This window comes from Haliotis rufescens, unplaced genomic scaffold (genome assembly GCF_023055435.1).
Source record: "Haliotis rufescens isolate VD_foot unplaced genomic scaffold, xgHalRufe1.0.p SCAF_4, whole genome shotgun sequence".
Taxonomy (NCBI): Eukaryota; Metazoa; Mollusca; class Gastropoda; order Lepetellida; family Haliotidae; genus Haliotis; species Haliotis rufescens.
The window spans coordinates 7,614,099-7,634,521 of record NW_025964112.1 but is presented as its reverse complement, the minus strand read 5'-3'; the positions used below and the strand labels follow the sequence as shown (position 1 = coordinate 7,634,521).

Sequence of the window (20,423 nt, the reverse complement as noted above, 5' to 3'; positions counted from 1 at the left end):
ATTGATCAATCGGAAGGGGTGCTGATTGGGATTGTTCACTAGCCAATATATTAGCAAATATCGCCGTGGGCGCTTATTAGAGCGGGGTGCTTATTATGTCGAATACGGTATATGTAGAGTGTTATAAAGTCCAAAACATGCTGTTGGTCAAATGAACAAGTATAGTTTTCATTCATATGAAAATATCTAAAACCTTTATTAAATATATTTCTTATATCATGTAGATCCTGTGAGCCAAATGGGAATCTTATCATACCTTGTCCTTTTAGAAGTAACGTTAGTCAAGAAGAATATTAAATCTTGAAGAGACAACATCACTTCATGGATGTAGGATTTCAATGGTTTTAAGAAGAACATGATCTAAGTAGCACTAATAACTCCAAGGGATGTGTCATGTAATACATGGAGATGCAATGTCAAAGTGATCGCAGGAAGCACTTAAGATCTCCAAGGGACACGGTCATGTAAAAGATGTAATGTTTCAGTGATTTTGAAAAGCACATTTGATAAATTAACACTTTAAATCTCCACAGGATGTCGTTATGTAGTAGATGTAATGTCTCAGTAATTTAAGAAGCATGTAATGCACAAGACGAAGAGTGTTTTTCGTGGATGCAAGTTTTGTGTATGTACTGAGGAGGGTCTATCTTAAGTGTCATTTGTCTTTCACAGCTGAAGTAGACGACAGAAAATAAGAACCCTTCACTTCTGGAACAGGTTCTCCTCGTATAAATTACCGAATGCTGTAAAGTGTTTTTTTAAGAATTGACAATTTTTATTTTCAGCTTATTTATACAATTTTTGCTTATACCTATTTTATTTTCAAGAATATGACAAACCTTTTGATTGGAAATAATGAAATGGCTAACACCTGGTATCATCACTATTTGATAGTGATTCGTGAACACAAGTTTATAGACCTTCATTTTGTCAATGAAAACATGTCTTTAAAATGTTTTTTCTTTTTTCCGTTTTCATTTGTGGAATCAAGCAAACTAGACTTGGTTAGTTTGATCTAGACTTGCCTAGGCTTTTGTAAAAAACAATACCTAAAAAATATAAATTCCACAGTCATGGTTCAGGACTAACAAGCTTATGATATTGTCAGAATTGTACAGAGGACTCTGCCTTTCGTACAGGTAATTATATTATTATGGAAGTGTTTTGTTCCTTTCATTATCGAAGGGATGTGATCATGTCACATCTTTCTAGGACATTGTTGTCCCCCGCTGCGCGAAAGCACGGAGCGGGGGATATAGTATTCACGACCGTCCGTACGTCCCACCTGTAGGAGTGTGATAGAGTGTGATTAGGAGTCAGACACAGAGTGTGATTGGGAGTCAGACATAATGTTAAGTTAGAACCACGGATACTTTTTACAACAGGGCCTGAAAATTCAAAGAAAATTATCATCCATGTTTTTGGATAGGATACCAGCTTTGGACTAATCTGTCCTTGTGTTGCAATTACTTCATTTCCGACATTAAAGGACATTACCCTTAGGAAAGTCTGTAATGTAGAGTACTGGTAAACTAACTGCCTGAAATTCTTGCCCTTCTTTTTGATCTCAATGAATGAGCACAGGCAGGCAGGGCAGTCCTTTCAGTGAGAACTAATAATTTGCTTTTAAGTTTGCAAAATTGGTAGGGAATGTATGATATTTTGGGGGGGGGGGGGGGGGGGGGCTTGATCTTCCTTGGCCAGAAGAGCGTACAACTCGACACAGAGTAATGTATACAGGCCTATGTATTGAAGTTACCCTTATCAATAAGAATATTTGGAGTAACTGTTTTAGTCCAATTTGTCATGTCTTCTACCTTGATTGTAAATGTAAATACCCTCTTTATATATTTGTTAACATGTTCTTTTGAAAGGGAATAAAAAAATAATAATTTAACTATATATATGTATTTAATACATAGATTATCAGAATATTTTTCTTCATTATTAGTCTTTTTATATTTCCTTTTTTTAAAACTGATAATAAAGAAGTGACTGAAGATATATTCTTTTCTGTTTTTGTGTCTCGAGGACACAGTAGCTATTTGAAATAAGATACCAATGTTTTAAGGGTAAAATTAAATCTCATGAGAAGGCCTCACTGCCTGGAGATATGCCTGTTGTCTATTGTATTTTACTTTCGAGCCAATGAATATGCCCCCTCAAGTGGAAATTGAATCTCATGACGTGAAATCAACGTAACAGGTATCTTGATGGTGTTGATTTCCTACAAAGACCTGAGCTGTCATCAGCTGATGTGATCTGATTGGTTGCATCATACATAGTAAGGTTATAGTTGGCGGCAAATCGACCATGTTAGCACTGAAGGCAAGAATTTTCAATTTGCTCAAATTTCAAAAGATACCAAAGAAAGAAATATTATCACTAGTTGTGCATTATGATCAGAATTTGTGATAAACGCCATGTTTTTAGTATATATGAGTTTGTAAATAAATATTTTATGTTATTATGTGTACTAAAATAGCTATTTCATGACAAGGGAGTCCGCATGGCTTTGCCTTTTATGCCCAATAGAATCTGTTTCAGTGGATACTCGAGATTACCGATAGTTATTCTCTGGCATTGGCATTTTATGTATACCCAGATGTTATGTTTTAAATTTAAATTGCTCATTTCTACCAGCTCCTCGTTTTTGACTATAAGATTTCAACAAACTAAGAACGAAGAAATATCCCAATAAAACATGACATAACATCCAATTCCAACTGTGAAAGTTACTTTTATTTCAAATACTAAATCTATGCCATAAACAAAGTTAACACTTAAGGAAAGCAGATGAGGTCTAAAGTTTGGGACACACCATAACTTAATATATTACATACCTCATAATTTCTAATGGTCAAGCTACATAATCTACTTCAACAAAGTCTCAGATGTTATCACCATATAAATCCTGATAGAACTGTTCATATATGATCAGCAATAATCACACAACCATAATGAATAATCAGTAAACAATACAATCAATTATCTCTCATAATGAAATGAATATTCTCCTAGTAAAGCAATCAGCAGACAGTTGATCATGTTTTATGTTCCTCGAGGTTACACAAGCTTAACCAGGGGCATGTTGCAAGAGTTGACATATTGTTAGGCCTTATCTCTAGTATGTAATCCTAAAGTCAATGATAGGTCCTTGTTTGCCCCTGTACAGGTGATTGGACATTAGCCTCAGGTGTTAGACTCTGCCAGCATCCTCTGAGAAGCTCCTCTTGATCAATCACATGACAATGACCTTACTCTTCAAGGTACTGATTCTGAAGTGCAGACATGTTGAGGACAAATATTTTCACAAGAATGTTCTCAAGGGGGAAAGAGAACAATGCAGAGCAGTGATTGGTCAGATATTGAAAGGACATGAGTTGATTGGTTGTGTATTCAACTGTCAAGGAGTAATTGTGCTGGAGTGGAACTAGGATTTACAATAGACAGAAAGAACAGCATGGGAAGGTTTGTATGAAAGACAATGTATCTTTGTAACTCTTGACCAGTACTAGTGGACATTTGATAGGGTCATTCTTGATGTAACTGTCAACAGCAAAGTAAAATAACAAAAACACAGAGGCATGTCTGAATCTGTGTTTATTTATTTCTGACATTGTCACTTTTCATTTAAAGTTGGTTTAAGTTATCCAGAACAGAAGATGGGCATCTTTTTATTACTTTAATAGCAATATGCTTTTCATGATGGCAACATTCAGATTAGATCTTACATGTATTCTTCATGCTTTTTTTGGCGATGCACAGTTAATTGTTGTTGAGGGTGTTTAAGTGGCCTTGAGCAAGCTGAGTCCTGGCAAGTGTAACTATATTTGTATGATGTGTATCAGTCTGATAGTTACCGTCATTCCACATATATAACATCTTAGTTTCATGTTGGTTACTAATTACATAATCTTGAACACTTCTGGAAGTGGACAACAAAGCGTAGAGCATTGTGCCTCATTAAGTGTTTAATCAGACTTGTTAATGTTTGTTTCAGTTTTAGCCACACATGGTATTGCAACTGTGGAGTGGATTATAAATGAAAAAAATCATCATATTGACAGGTATTTTGATAATGGAGAATTGATTCATTCTTATGTACATAAGTGCCTTTCTTAAATATTAATCTAGAAAATCTTAGCATCAAAGATCCTTTCAAAGGTTGCCTATATTCCTTAAAAACTATTTTTCAATTAAAATTTCAATGTTGATCAAATATCATTCAAACTGTCTGCAAATTCAATCATTTGTTAGATTTGTAAGCATGTCCTTTAAAAGCTCCAGCTTCAAAGAGTTTCAAGTAGTTTCTAAATACTAGAAAATTGAGAAAACTGACAATTTCTATAGTGCTTGTGTCTGCTTTCAGCCTATATTTGTACCTGTCTCTTGCTAGATCTTTACCAAAATGATTCTGCCAGGAGAGTTCAAACTATTATTGATGTGAACTTAGTTCATCTTTTTGTGAAGGCCTGGCAGCCAGTCTATTGAAGAACTTGGCTACAGACTCCACCATTCACAGCTAGACAATTGTCAAGTATAATTTTGCCCTTGATAAACAATTTCTGTGTCGCCTTTCCAAAAGGGATGTGGCCTTCCTCGCACATAAATCCCTCAGTGTGAACAAAAATGACAATGACCTAGGCCAACTTAGAGTAATTGGATTTACTTGATATGATAACGTAAGTTGAGAAAAGAATTTCCTGTGTAGTGTCTGAATATGTAATAGAAGATTGTCAGTCTTGGGGCCAGGTATTCAGATAGTGTTTTACTTGAGAGGCGCACACAGTTCAACTGTTGAGGGTTATGTTTCTTTCAGTCAACATCACGTAAAATATTCCACTGTCAAAACAGACATTAAATACAGACATTATGTTGGAAGATTCAACATTCTCGAACAGCAGTATTCCTGATGGTGATTGAATACACTGGATTTTATTGCATTGAGAAGATGTATTATGGAATCAAAACAGGTGCAGTTATTGCTGATTTGTGATAGTTATGTATTTATTTAAGCTAAGGGGCAAAAGAAACTATAGCCATCAGTTAGTTGGATTTTCACATGAAATCATATGTTTGATTTTCAGTTGAAAATATCTTAAGTTATTAATATTATGTCCAAAACATTAAATGAACTTGCGCTTAGTCAGCATTCAAAGAATACTTCTACGGGTTTTATTCTTAAAAATATAATTGGGATTAAAACTCATGGTGTCATGGTATTAAGTACTGAAGAATATAACTTTTATGGACCGTGATCCAGTATATACATCAACATAATTACATTGACCAACCAAATGCTTATAGTATGATAGTGTTGCCCATGTGTTTGTTTGAATGAGTGAGTGAGCATGATTTTACGCTGCTTTTAGCAATATTCCAGCAATATCATGGTGGGGGACACTGGAAAATGGGCTTCACACATTCTACCCATATGGGGAATCGAACCTGGGTCTTCAGCGTGACGAGCGAACGCTGTAACCACTAGGCTACCCCACCACCCCTGTGTTTGTTTGATAGGTTCATATTGTTTTATACTGTACATGAACATATCAATTAGATGGATAGAAAATTAGAAATTTGACTCATTTATTTTGATTATTGTACAATCAAAATGCATATAATTTAATATATGCATAAGTGTTTAGATACATGTTTGCAGGGTTAGAAACTAACAGTTTTCATCCACTAGTCCTTATAATGATAACATATAGCAAAACCCTTAAAAAGGGCAAATTTCTACTAGTCCTTATGATACCTTAACTATTGGGCAGTTTGTCAAGGACTACAGGACTAGTGCCAATTTCTAACGCTGATGTTTGGCCTTTCAAATGCATGTTGCAGACTTTCCTTCCAAGTTGAAGTTAGAAGTATTGGATTATCCCATTACTCAATAAATGTCCTTAGACACACCTGAATCCTGACACAATGACTTCGTTTACCCTCAGACTCAGTCAGTGGTGTTTATTTGTCACCATGCTGAATTTCAACATGTCAGAAAAAATACACACTTGTTTCCAACTTTGTCAGAAAACATAGAAAAACATTTTTCCATAAACCTCTGAAAATGAATCCCCTTCACCTGTACCCATCCATGTGGAACCTCTGACTCATGGATCTCTCGGCCACACTCGAGTGATCAGGCAGTGTGCAGCCTTAGGGAGAGAGAGACAAGAGAGGGGAGGGGATGAAAGCAAGGGGGATGCCCCTGTGTAATTTGGCGGGGATGTATTTGGGACCCAGCTTTACAGCTATGCTTTGTCGACCTCCATGAATGGGGTATAGGAAGAAGAGGTTTGACTGCCATGGTCTCCTCATGCTCAATGGCTTGTAGTACAGATTCATGGGGGTGCGAGATGGAGGGATGCACGACCATCGTACGTCATCAGTAAATTTGAATTTCAACTTCCAATTGGCTATGGCATTGTCATGTCTTTCCTTATTATATGGTAAGGCTGTGGCTTTAAGTTATCAAATAAAGTTATTAGGTGTCGAGTGGATGCAAGGCTAGTGTGTTCTTGCTATATATGGCATACATATGTGAACAATATTAACTAAATGGATCATGGGTTTTGTGAAAGTATGTAACGTTAGGTGACACGTATATGTGCTGATGCTGAATAGGATTTGTGCTAATGTAATGTTGAAATCTAATTGATCGTCAGGATATATAACAGCATGAGGGGTATAGATATTGGTGAAGATTCAGAAGTCTTCAGTATTATGTTGGAAGTAAGTAGAGCATTAAAGACATTAGGATATAAAGGGAGCAAATTGACCAATCATAAGAAGTTATTTCTTAGAATATTACCCATTATAGTTTAAGTGAATTGGGTCAGTCATGTATAGTAGTTTTGGACGTCATATGGATTTAACAACCAATATTCATTGGTTTGTGAAAACGAAAAAAAGTATTGACAAAGCAATTTATTTTACTCTTTTTTGGCAAGGGGAGAAAATAAAGACAGGATTATGTGTTAAACAGTGTTATTTCTGATTATATATTTTTTAATATCACGCAGTAGGGAAAAGATTGTGACATCTATTATTGCTCTAAACTTCAATGGAAGTTGAATACAAGTGGTAAAGTAAGTATACCCTTTCGTGACTTTTGGACACAGAGGGAGGAATAACTTGGGTGTCAACAGGCGAGTGGGCATCCATGTATGAAAATCCCGTTTGACAATGCTGCCTGTCCATATCGTGGCCCAGCAGTTCAGAGCCTCAGATTGAAAGGCGTGTAGGGAGTGTGTTCAGTCTATAGTTAGAGCATCCATGTGCGACACGGTCCACTGTGGTCCCGCGGAAATACTTCTGTAAGCCACCATTGACCCTGTGAATGAAAACACAGATTCAGGGGCTCCCATTTGGATTACTGGGGCACACGGAAGATGGACAGTCGCTGACGCACAAAGTTTTCACACCAGTTGACTAAAGCATGCTCCTGCTCCACCAGGACATAACAAGCAGCAAGAAACAGCAGTGTGGGAATTAGGTGTTGTTCCTGCTGGTGGTGTTGTCTGATGCTGGACATCTGACACCCATGTGACAAAGTCTATACTGTTATCATACTGGCAGTATTACAAGTGCCAAGTACAGGTGATCTGGTCGTTTGGAGAGACTGACAGATTATGGTGTGAGAAGTCCGATTCATATCGGTCGGCGCTGCATTGAGGGTGAAACTAAATATGGATAACTCATGGGAGAATTCATTAGGAATAATGTGTGAATTCTCATGGATATATTGCTTGTGCTAGGTAAGTTGAATGTTCAAACCGAGTGTATCTCAGTCATCAAGTCAGATTTCATACAACACACATGTACTCCTCCATTTATGTGATACAAGTTAAGCTCAAGGAATAACGGAATCGGTTAACAGAGGTTGTTTTAAAGCTCCTGAATGATTATTCAAACATTTTGTATGGAACATGTCATGGATTAATTTAATGAAGACTATGAGACAACGATATAGTTGTATCTTGCATACTGTATCAGTGTTAAACTAGGCAATGACTGCAAAAAGGCATAATCAATCAAAAAGTGAGAAAAATACCTAAAACCATTTATTTCTTTTTAAGAATGAAAGCATGCAGTTAGCTTATGAAAAATGATACAAATAACTGGAGAACATTAATGTTTTTTACAATACCTTTGAACAAGACATTATTGCAATTTAAGAGCTCTGAACGGATATTTATTTATTCTTTAAATACCTGTGAAGGAGAACTAGTATATTTTGATATATTCCTACAAATGAGAACAGGTATATTTGAAATATTCTCATTATACTTGCACATAAAACCCGGTATATGTTAACTAGTCTATGAACAGAAGTTGCATACCCTTTATTATAATGCCTCTGATTTAGAAATGGCATATTGATGTTACCCCTGAACTACCTGTCAAAGCCTATATACTTTTCTACACAGAAGAGTAGGAACTTGAATATTTATTTGTAATATCAGGTGATATGAGACTGGAATAATGCATATATTCTTTCAGAGAGGTATGAGAAAGGTTTAAACTGAATAAGATTTAGTGGTATTTACATGTATTTTCTGAGATGTCCATGGATAATGTAACAAATATGTTCTTGTGATGGTGAGAGTATTGCTTCAAAAATGGCATACCAAATACAGCATGGTCTTTATGGAGAAAGTACTGTGAAAAATGTATTGAATAGTTGATACATACTGCATTGCCATCATTTGTCGTTCAGCATATAAGGCAAGTGTCACATTATGTACTTTCAGGAGTATTAGAAATATAAGTACATAAGCTATGACGTTATTAAAAGATTGACACACACACGTGGTTATTCTAAAACATGATGGGAGCATCTGACATTACAAAACTAGGCAAGTGTTGATATGTCTGAATTGAGTTGGTGTCAAGACCTTGATCAGTTGTACTGATTTTCTTATAAAATTACTTGTAAATGTTTGATATTGGTCATCAATGGAGGTTGTTTCTTCACAGCTAGGTCCATAACGTTGTCCAGTAAGATAGTCTTGGATATGTATGGGATGTTAGCTGTTTGTTCACAACAACCTGCATTTTGAGATGAGTCAAGTGTTGTGCTTCAAAACAGTAACTGTACTAAAATATGTCTCTTTTGTAGAATTTTCTTTTTTACTGACATTTTAAGGATGATCATAAGCAAAGTTATGCCACAATGTCTTAATGAAATCCAAACAGTATTGCTGTCATATTCTAGAAGAATAGATGCCACAAAACTGGAGCAACATGAAGGAGAAATACCTTACTTCATGTCTGTCCATATGAAGATGCAACTACCACACAGTTGCTATGGTATGCACAAGAACACTTTGAAACATTGCCAATTTTATATTCATGATATTAGTTTTTCTATTGAATATAGTGGTTTCTATTCCTAAAGCTGTTTTATCAACTTTAAAGATTCTTTTGGTTTGTATCAAAAGATGATAACCTTACATGTCAAGAGACTGTGTTTATATAGATAGGTAATGTTTCTTTGGCCTGGAGGCATTGTTCCGAACATAAGCACGTCATACAAGATAGCCAGCTCTTCTAACCCCTTCTCTCTGTCCTTCAACCATTCACCCAAGAAGTGCCATCCAGAGGTGAGGTTTGTCCATAAATCTCATTTCACTTTTGTAGGCAGGGTAGTTTGAATGATTTGTGTTGTCACATTATTCAGACATCCACTTTGCATAGGGGTTGATGGGTGAAGAACTTTTAACCAGTGTCTGCCACAGTCAGACAATATTGTAGGTGGTACCAGGGAATCAGAATATCAGATCTTTGAAAGAAGTTCATAGACATCAACAGGTTAAACCAAACCACATATAAAGCACTATCACATTCAACACATGTACAAAGTTTAACAAGTCTTACATAAATAAAGGTTTTTCTTGATATAATAGAGCTTACATTAAAGAGAACTAAAGAATAGGTTCAATACTAATGTGTTTATTAGTTAGTAAGTTGTATGTTCAACATGTAACAAATCTAATAAAGAAAATAAGGTGCAGTGATTTGTATAGATATACAGAATTTAATATTAACATGAATGCACTTCTATATGGAATGAAAGATACTATGTTATACATAGAATTTAATGTTATCATGACTACACTTCTACATAGAATGAAAGGTACAATATGTTTAGATATACAGAATTTGATATTATCATGCATATACTTTCAGTAAGAATGAAAGTTACTATGAAATGTATAGATATACAGAATTTGATATTGTCATGAATACACTTCTATATAGAATGAAAGTTACTATGATATGTTTAGATATATAGAATTTAATATTATCACAAATACACTTCTATATAGTATGAAAGTTACTATGATATGTTTAGATATACAGAATTTAAAATTATCACAAATACACTTCTATATAGAATGAAAGATACTATGATGTTTAGATATATAGAATTTAAAATTATCACAAATACACTTCTATATAGAATGAAAGATACTATGATGTTTAGATATATAGAATTTAATATTATCACAAATGCACTTCTATATAGAATGAAAGATACTATGATATGTTTAGATATATAGAATTTAAAATTATCACAAATACACTTCTATATAGTATGAAAGATACTATTATATGTTTGAATATATAAAATTTATTATTATCATGATTACATTTCTATAGAGAATAAACGAAACAATGATATGTTTATAGAATGAAATATATACATGAATGCACTGCTGTGTGGATAAATCACTTAGGAGTGATGTGCAGTCATCATTTTACCAGAAGAAGTATGCCATCTTTAAAATGTTTGACTTCCTGAGCCAGGCTGACAGATGACACATGTTGCCACTGTCAGGAACACGTGTATGTCTTCTCCTCTAGCGACAACATTATTGTCTTCTTAACAGGTGCCCCTTGTGTGTGTTTACAGGTAGGTCCATCACTTGTCAACTGCAGCAGAATTGTCATGTTCACCGTGGTAAAGAAAACTCATGTAGAATATGTACTTGATAAGTTCAACCAAGCTTTGTTGAGTGTTTGTTGAGGTTACCTATGTTGCATTGAGACTAGATTTCAAGTTGGATTATATATATGTAAAGATAGGATAATTTACCAAAATTTGATGTGACCTCTGAAATCTTATTTGTTGTACTGTGCCTGGAATTCTTATAATGCTCATTGTTAAGAAAGATATCGTGTTTGTATTATGACATGATTCTACGTAGGTTTATGTGTATATGAGGGAATGGTTTTACAAAACTTATATGACCTGTGAAAATATATTTGATAAACTGTCCCTGAAGTTTTTTCAGTTGCAAAGAAACATACATGCCATGAATGTATATGGTATACATGCAACACTATTGTTGTAAGCTGACAGTTTTGGAAAACGTGTAATGCATGACAAAATGTAATAAGTTTGATCAATGGAATGTGGAAATATTTCAAATGTTCATTGTGAATAGCGCCATGTGATGCAATGTACAGGACAATTTGAGTCACGGAAGTATATTGTGAGGCATAGTAATAAAGCTAGATACCATCATTCAAGATAAGAGTTTATACCCAAAAGGAATATACTTCTATTTCTAGGTTATTAATGGATAGAGGAAATATACCAAAAGATCTCCTCCCTTTGCTAATACAAAAATGACTAGTGTGTACTCATTTGCATAAGCATGTTATGTTATCAGTTATATGTGTTTGTTAGTAATTTTAGTCAATATGGAAAGAAAAGTATCAAAACATATGTTCTAGTATATGTACTGAATGATTAATTAATCCATAATCTCTGTTTTCCAGAATATTTTATGTCAATGAAGTATCTATAATGATGAAAACATGCTCAAGTTTATATATTCAATGATAAATTAATGCATTATGTCTATTTTCCGGTATGTTTTATGTCAATGAAGGAAGTATTTTCATGAAAACGAGCTCAATTTAATATATTATACGATAAACTGAAATGTTTTAGAAAGTAAAACTTCTACATCTTTCACATACCATCACAGTAGGGGTAATAGAAGAGCTTGATGACACCGTTGTTGCATTCAAATCTAGCGCAACAAGAGCAGACTTGAGTCATACTTATTTGCTTGCAGATTTACTTTAATTACTTTGAACAAATCCGTTAAGTGCAGACAGTCATTGTGTAAACCAGAAGTTTCAGTGAAGTTCCTTTTCATTGTATGCTTCTCACTGATGTCATTTAGAAGGAGGCACTGGTTGCCATGATGTGCTTGTTTAATGCCTCAATATTGCAGCTATATGACAGCAGTCTGTAAATAATTGAGTTTGGACCAGACAATCCAGTGATTGGCATCATCAGCATCGATCGATCTACTTGATTAGGATACGATGACATGCATGAACCAAGATAGTGAGCCTGACCAACCGATCCCTTTAGTTGGGTCTTGACAAGCATGGGTTGCAGAAGACAATTTCTAACCCAGATCTTCTTCGGCGTCTGCTGCCATTATAAAGGAATGACAAACTATAATAATATAAACCACCATACAGAAGAGTGAGTGAGTGAGAATGGTTTTACCCTGCTTTCAGCAATATTCCAGCAATATCACGGTGGGGGAGACCAGAAATGGGCATTACACATTGTACCCATGTTGGGAATCGAACCCGGGTCTTCTGCGTGACGAGCGAATGCTACCGGGCTACCCCTACGCCCCCCATACAGAAGAAGCTAATTGACATATTCATCGGATGCATACAACTTGAATAGACTGAAACATGAAGTTATTTCGTTTGTCTTGCTAATGTATAACTTTAATTAAGAAAGAATGCATACATTTGGTTTCTTGCTTGTGGTTTAGTCGTGCAGTCGACTTTGTTTATGGCAGAGGTTTCTTGTGAGTATGAAAAGGGTTTGTCGTTTTTCTTATAACATGTAACTTTGTATGTGTGATTAAAAAAGACGCTTGTTTGCTTCCCGTCAAACATGCCACTGTTACTAAATCTTGATTTATAAAGCAACTTAATCTTTTTATCAAACTCAAAATCTTGTAAACTTATATAGTCACAAATGCAAATTTCAGCCCAAGTGAATTTTGTTCTTTATTCATTTAAAAAAACCATCAGCCATATTGTTGACTGGCGCAGTAAACAGTTTGTAAAGGTAAACTGTATTTAAGCATATCTGAAGAAATCATCACCGTTTATCCATTACATTCATGTAACACAATAATGTCAACACACTTCACAAGTTGGATATGTTTTGTCAAGCACTAGATAGACTTTACCTTGCGGTAGAATGAAAAATTCCACAAGCACACCTGAAAGAGAAAAGCCTGTAACTAGCTAACATTTACATATCACTCCATCAGATGAAATTGAAACATTGTCAGTTTTACACACCTCTTCAAGATTCCGACATCACCACTCTGACCTTTTACAGGAGTTGTCATACACATGTTCATGTTAAAATTATTTTTTCACTTTTATAAAGAATGATGTTTTTAAAGACATTTGATGAGAATCTGTCCTGTTGAAACGGATGGCCATGTTTTGTGATAAATGTGTTTGAAGGTAATAGTGTTGTGTAAAATACACACCTGTGTGAGGAGATAACCCAGATGACAAGGAGGACTAATTTGATGTTGATATATTTTATTTGGTAGAATGTGTCTTTCCCATCTCTTTCCGTATGTACTGTGGACAATCTTTTATCATTTTGCAATTGATAAATTGTTAGTGTAAAGACAGTGATGTTTATTTGTTGTGAAAGAGGTTTGTCCCATGTTCATTTCTATGATGGATATGAAGGGTAATTAATTATCAAGGGCAGGGACAAGCACAGTGCATTTTTCCCTATTTCTGTTTTGAATGTATATAAAATACAATATCTTTGACAAGACATTTTGAAAAAATGACGTGTACCCGCATACCTTTGAATGCAGTTGGTGTGAAATATTTTTTCAGAAAATCATGACTTTTCACTGTTGTCTGACATGGAATCATTAATTAATTTATAGGTGACAAATAAAATAAGTGTCTCTCGGACAATCATTTCAAGCAGGAGAAAATGTTTAAAATGTTTTGGGGTCTCGCAAAGTATTTTTTCTGATACAAAATTTTGTCTTATTGCGATGGGTTCACCTTCTCGCGAACACCTGGTATCATCACTATTTGATAGTGATTCATAAACACGTGTTTATGAAATGGCCGGAGTCATACAATGGACCCTACAATGGTTTTAGTAGAGATTTCTTACAAATATGGAAGTGGCTTTTGTCATTTTTTATTTAAACACTTGAATGCTAATGTTTACAGTGTCAGAGAACCAGCAATTTTCATTTCTTCAGCCAGATAATGAACATGTGTCCAAAGCAGAAGAAAGAGAAACCTTTAAACAAACTATCAGTCCCCTTAGAAAGGAAACTGTCAGCTTTATGTACTTAATGTCATGTACCCAGATCAGAAGTTGAGCATCCAGTTATAACAAATACGAAATTTTAGCATATGTTTATGCTTCATAGAAGAAATATTGAGAAGGATATTTAGAGTTCATGAGGCCACGGTCAGCACCCAGTAGTAAGCTAACATTGCCTTCTTCATCCCTTGTCCTACACTAAATCCCCAATTATTTCCTTCAAACTTGAAGAGAGACACAGCTACCTGTAACGAGCCAACATTGACATGCTCTGCAGGTGTAAAAAGCTGTCAACAAGCTGCCGTTTATTCAGCCTAAGTGTTAAGTTTCCCTGAACAAACTTCCACTGATTCTAGACTCTGAACTTGACATACCACCACTGTCTGTCTATGCTGGGAGGCTGTGTGCTTGAAAAAATAGGGACTTCTGATAACTTATATTTTAGTCCGTTTTAATGTCTTTGGTCAATATATTTGTGGCTTTTCTTTTTATGGGGTGAGAGGAAACAGTTATATCTGTTTATAAGAGAGTTATTTTGCCGTAAATGAGAAACATTTATGTCCATCTTAGTAGTGAAGCATTGATTTGGTTGTGTTAGGCTGGAGGCTGTAGGCCCAAGTTGGATTTCAATAGCAGCTTAGATCCTGAATACCTAATGACTGTCATTACCAGCCACTGAAATGGATATGGCTACAGGGTATTTATTGAGCTTAGACTCCCAATAAAGTCACCAAAATAAAGTTATACATTATTTTTTTAGTTTAGTTGGTTGGTTGGTTGGTTTGTTGTTTAACGCCGCACTCAGCAATATTCCAGCTACATATGGCGTATATGTATATGGCGGGGGTCTGTAAATAATCAAGTCTGGACCAGACAATCCAGTGATTGATATCATGATCATCGATCCACGCAATTGGGATCGATTACATGCATCAACCAAGTCAGCGAGCCTGACCACCCAATCCCATAAGTCACCTTTTACGACAAGCATAGTCACCTTTTACGGCAAGCATTGGTTGCTGAAGACCTATTCTACACCGGATCTTTTTTTTTTTTAATATAGAAAGATACCCTTGGTTATTAAGGAACCCTTACATCTCTTAATTGTTAGAGGTGGACATGAGATGAGGATGGGGTAATTGTTCTGTGGTCTGTTAGAGAGACAACTCCCAGGTATGTCCAGGCCGACCTCATGAGTCAGCATACCCTAACACTATTTATGAATATTCACATTTTATCCATTTGTCTGCTCATAGATACTTGTGTTTGAAAGATTCTGACCATGGCTTAAATAAGCCCCCTTTTAGCTTTGAAAGGAATGTGCATTAAGATAGTAATTATCATACTTACTTTCCCCAGAAGTGTTATCCGGAGTATATAATGACAGATATTTCAAAAGAGTTTGGACCTGGTTTTGGGGGGGATATGAGCATTGAGCCTCTTATCATGATTCCCAATTTGTATAATTTTCCATTCAACAGACCATGGTGGCAGTGTCTCCTAAATTCTTTCAAAGCACTTTTTATAAGCCGGCAGTTGGTTTTCTTCCAATTGTTTTCTTACTGCGCCAGTTTATTTATAGAATGTATGTCCTAGGTCAGTGGTTATATCAAGTGCACAGGATTCTGGGGTTATGCATGCCTCCCTCTTATCGTCAGTCTTTACAAAACAATGACTCGTAACATATAAACCCATCACCTTAGACACTAGGGGCGTGACTCAGCAAGGCAGCCCCAATGGTACATTATCACCAGGGCATGGAAGAAGTCCATGGCGCTCATAGTGTCTGCGACTTTGAGACATCACTTGAAAAAGCAGACAAAGTGAATCAGATCTTATTTAGGGATTGATATTCAGTGTTCAGAGGTCTCTTTACAATCTTTTGTCACTGATATTTGGTTGAATGTAGACGTGATGACATTTTGAGATGTGGTGATGTTATTAATGGTGATCGGTGCAACTGATATTGACTTGCTACACTGTGGAATTGGATGTCAGGACATGATGAGATAAGATGTCCTCAATGGGAGTGAGTGAAACTGGTATTGTCTTGCTTCACTCTGGACTTGATGTCAGGACATGGTGAGATAAGATGTCCTCAATGGGAGTGAGTGAAACTGGTATTGTCTTGCTTCACTCTGGACTTGATGTCAGGACATGGTGAGATAAGATGTCCTCAATGGGAGTGAGTGAGACTGATATTGACTTGCTTCACTCTGGACTTGATGTCAGGACATTGTGGGTGAGAAGATTTGACGCATCAGTGCCAAAAAAGATGTCTGATGCAATTTCCTGTTTTGACATTTGATATATGTTGTTTATGCTAGTGAACACAATTGACTGGCCTTTGCATGTGTGTGTTGGATTCCACTGGTGGGGCATGATCTTCTCTCCTTTTTGCAAACACTTGGTATCATAGGTATTTGATAGTGATTAATAAACACGTGTTTTATATGATATTGTCATAATTGTTCAATCATCCCTGCTTTTGGAAGAGAATTCTTAGGGTTATGGAAAGGGTTTTGTCACTTTTTATAGGCAAAGTAATGTCATCAATGGTAGTAATACTTATCTAATCCTGCTATAATGTAGACTTGATATCAGGCATTTTGAAATGATGGGATTTCATCGATGGGAGATATTATGAATGATGTAAACATGCTTTAATGTTGACTTGATGTCATGCATTTGTGGGATGAGACGATGTTATCAGACAGTGTAGACTTAGTGTTAAATGTGATGTCCAACAATGGCCAGTGTAAGATGAAAATGTAAGTGTGAAATTTACACTTGCTTCACTGTAACCATAACTGTCCTTTGTGAAATAGAAGATGTCTTTTGATTAATGTACAATTTCCATAGAATGAGCACTGATTTTGTTGTCAGTATATTTAGCTGTCACAGTTGTGAGCACATAACCTATGATCACACAAACAGAACAGCCATTTTGTCTTTGGCAGACATTTTGTATGCTTGGAACAAACCTATAATTGAATTAAATATGGCAGAAAGAAGCATATGCCAGCAGATCAAGGAATTAGGGTGTAACAACAGCAAGATAACTTAATATCAAAACAATATTGCTGATTTTCTTTGATGAGTATGAATCATGAACATTTGTAAGAGAACGATAAATCTTCAGGAACAGAAGGAATGAGATCTGCTTCCTTACATGTTGAGTCTGCAGACTGAGATACCATTGGAACAGTGGAGCTATCTGGAACCAGGCAAATTAGGTGGGATAAACTTGGAACAGAAAAAGTAAACGATGCAAGTGGATAGTTAAATTCCTCCAACCTTGTGTGGTAACAAGGTTAGAGATGTTCTCTAAAGTTCTGTCAGGCTTTCATTCCCTCAAACACATGTGCATGCGGGCAAAATTTCATTTCGCATTAAAGTCATCAAGGTGAATTCCTGATCAATGATTTATGACCAAGCAGGGATATATCACTTCCCTGCATCATCGTGACGGCAATTTTATGCATATTTTATGCTCTTTTTGCTTGGAACAAGCATACTGTTATTACCAATTCATACTCATGCTATTGTATCTCAGTTTGTTTTGGCAACCCTTCTCCGGGTGTGCAACTGTTTGTGAAGTTTATGAAAGACCCATTAACACTCATGATGGCACTTGCTACCTGTGTTGAAAGAGCTTGGAGGTGTTCTAGAGGGTCGTTACCTTGTTGTAAGTGGTGGACTTGTGATTTCACTGTACGCACAGGCACCATTAGAAAACTCATTTCTTACATTCCTTGGAAGCATTAGATGATGAGGTTATAGATAAAGAAAACTTTAGGGAAAGTGCTGACGTTTGTTTTTACCATCTGATTGTTATTATCAGTTGAGGTTTTATTGATGATAGGAGGGAAAATGAGAATACTCTCACCCGTCTTGGCTGATTCGTGGAGGAATAGCTAGGTATATATAAGAAGCCATTTGTCTGCAAACTCTGGATAAACAGAGGATGAACTAATGAGTCAAATTCCTTTGCTTGTCCAACAAAGTATACAATTTTGCTTATTTTCAGATGGTAAGAGTGTAAAATGTATTTGTAGGTTCCAAACCAACAAAGATACAAATAATCAGATACTCTTTTATGAAATAAAAAACAGTATGTCTTCTAATTTCGAGATGAGAATATTCCCATCAATATTAAGTGTAGGTCTCCTTGTCTCAAGGCCAAACTTGATGCATCAGTGACAATAAGGATGTCCAATGCAATTTTCTATGTTCACTTTTCAGGTGAACAATTAGCTTGCCTTTGCACGTGTTTGTGATGGGTGCCACCAGAAGAAAGAAAATAAAAGCCATTTGTACACCTTAATTGTTTCAACCGTTTACAGTTTGTAACAGTAGCACATAAAATTACCCTTAAGAAGAAAAAAAAATTGTTGTTAAAGGTGCTGAATTAATAAAAATCTAAATTATAAGACATTTTCACACAAAATCTAAGCTAACCTTTAAACAAAGACAAAAACATGAGCCTTATCCTTGAAAACATTTCTGTTCAACATGCAGGTTTGATGGACCTGTGAGCCATTAGTCAGTTCACTGAGGCATGTGCACTACATGCTGGATTGCCTGGTCAGTGTGCCACACCGGTCATAGTCAGGATTACCGCCAGTCTGTGAAGTACAGCTATTATCTCCCTGTGATATAATGGTACTTATCCCACACCATTACATCACCGCTGGGCAGTATTACACCAGTGATGGTAGCTGACTGGCCACTTGAGCCATCTGATTGTCTTTGGAATAAGAGAGGGGTTATTCTTCCCAAATTACTGTCATTAAGCACACCACAGCAGGAAGTGCACCAGTGACCATGACCATATAAAATGGTTGTCTGTGATTTATGGTTCAAATCTGTGAGCATTGTGGATGGGCATTAGGACACCTGTATGGCACATTTAAGTGTTTTAGGGGAGTTGCAGTCTGAGGAAGCATGTATGGGATGGTTTTAGAGGATGTACAGATGTACAAAATGGTACAATAGAACCTTGACATTTGTTTGGGGATAAGATAGGTTACTTAAGCAACTTATGTTCAATGGAATCAAGTTCATTATTGTGTCTCAAGATGACTAACTATCCTGGTCAACCTGTTTTTGTTTATGGTAAGACCAAAATATGAGTTAATTACTTTAGAACTAAAATGATGTTACTGGATTGTAAGCCACAAGTGATGCGTTTAGATGGTGTCACTGAAGTGATGTTTGAAATAGGGCTGGGACAAGTCCAAATTTACTACCCAGGTACCCCCTATTACCCGACCCTACCTGGGTACCCGCTGTAGGTCTCAAGAGATAGGTACAAAATGTCCGATTGGGAAACTTTTTTTTGCCATAGCCCTGGCAAATTGTATTTAGATGCATGTACTAAACAATCTGGTCATGCATAGAATGAAGTTGACTTAAGTTATATCTTTATTTAACCATATTAAAAGTCAGAAGGAATGGGTGCATAGTCAGAAAGAAATGCAAACATTAGTGACTTGTAGTGTAACCATAGAGTTCTAGATCATTTTTGTCATTAAACAATATATCAAATGACTAACCATGGGTTCAGGTAGTCCTGTGGGTGCCTGGGTCCCCGAGTTACCCATCCCAGCCCTAGTTTGATTGTCAACCCAAAGTTTGTGTTACCTAGCATTGAAGCCTGGAATGATATTGGATCAAGAAACTAATGTGATCATTTTGGGATGACAAGCCAAACTGTGGTTCTGTGTAGCATGATGTCACACAACCAGCAAGGCCATTTGGGTATGAAGACACAATGAATTAGGTCTTTGTTTTATGTAGCCAATGCAAACCCTGTGAAGTTCCAAGTTAGAATTTGTCTTCACCAACCCATTCTTGTTGTCAGGCTCGCTGACTTGGTTGATACATGTCATCATATCCCAATTGCATAGATCGGTGCTCATGGTGTCAATCACTAGATTGTCTGATCCAAACTCAGTCAGTTACAGACCACCATCATAAAGCTGTAATATTGCTGAGTGAGATGTTGAACAATAAACTAAGTGTATGTCCTTCGCAGCCATTG

The 20,423-nt window shown here is 36.1% G+C and overlaps 1 protein-coding gene across 4 annotated transcripts in view; it reads left to right on the top strand.

Moving 5' to 3' along the window:
• Positions 1-20,423, top strand: part of LOC124135863 (zinc finger protein GLI4-like) — a 136,272-nt gene that overhangs the window by 38,713 nt on the left and 77,136 nt on the right. The window contains exon 1 of one of the 4 annotated variants that reach the window (XM_048381710.1): positions 7,236-7,760. The exons of 2 other annotated variants lie outside the window; for them this stretch is intronic. The gene's annotated coding sequence lies outside the window, so the exon portion shown is untranslated. Of the gene's footprint in view, positions 1-7,235; positions 7,761-20,423 lie in introns of those variants that run through there. One more of the 4 variants, XM_046501508.2, reaches the window with a different exon arrangement.